Here is a 644-nt window from a genome sequence, read left to right as displayed (position 1 = left end):
GTTTAGCAAAACATCATGGTTTGGTTAGGTTTAGTAAAACATCATGGTTTGGTTAGGTTTAGTAAAACATCATGGTTTGGTTAGGTTTAGCAAAACATCATGGTTTGGTTAGGTTTAGCAAAACATCATGGTTTGGTTAGGTTGTAAAACATCATGGTTTGGTTAGGTTTAGTAAAACATCATGGTTTGGTTAGGTTTAGTAAAACATCATGGTTTGGGTAGGTTTAGCAAAACATCATGGTTTGGTTAGGTTTAGCAAAACATCATGGTTTGGGTATTTAGTAAAACATCATGGTTTGGGTAGGTTTAGCAAAACATCATGGTTTGGGTAGTTTAGTAAAACATCATGGTTTGGTAGGTTTAGCAAAACATCATGGTTTGGTTAGGTTTAGTAAAACATCATGGTTTGGGTAAGTTTAGCAAAACATCATGGTTTGGTTAGGTTTAGCAAAACATCATGGTTTGGTTAGGTTTAGTATAACATCATGGTTTGGTTAGGTTTAGCAAAACATCATGGTTTGGTTAGGTTTAGTAAAACATCATGGTTTGGGTAGGTTTAGTAAAACATCATGGTTTGGTTAGGTTTAGCAAAACATCATGGTTTGGTTAGGTTTAGTAAAACATCATGGTTTGGTTAGGTTTAG

The sequence above is a fragment of the Micropterus salmoides genome, unplaced genomic scaffold (assembly GCF_014851395.1).
Source record: "Micropterus salmoides isolate LMB-PRFRI ecotype aquatic unplaced genomic scaffold, ASM1485139v1 Ms_hic_scaffold_2, whole genome shotgun sequence".
In the NCBI taxonomy this organism is placed as follows: Eukaryota; Metazoa; Chordata; class Actinopteri; order Centrarchiformes; family Centrarchidae; genus Micropterus; species Micropterus salmoides.
The sequence above is the reverse complement of the archived record's forward strand: the minus strand, read 5'-3'. Positions refer to the sequence as shown.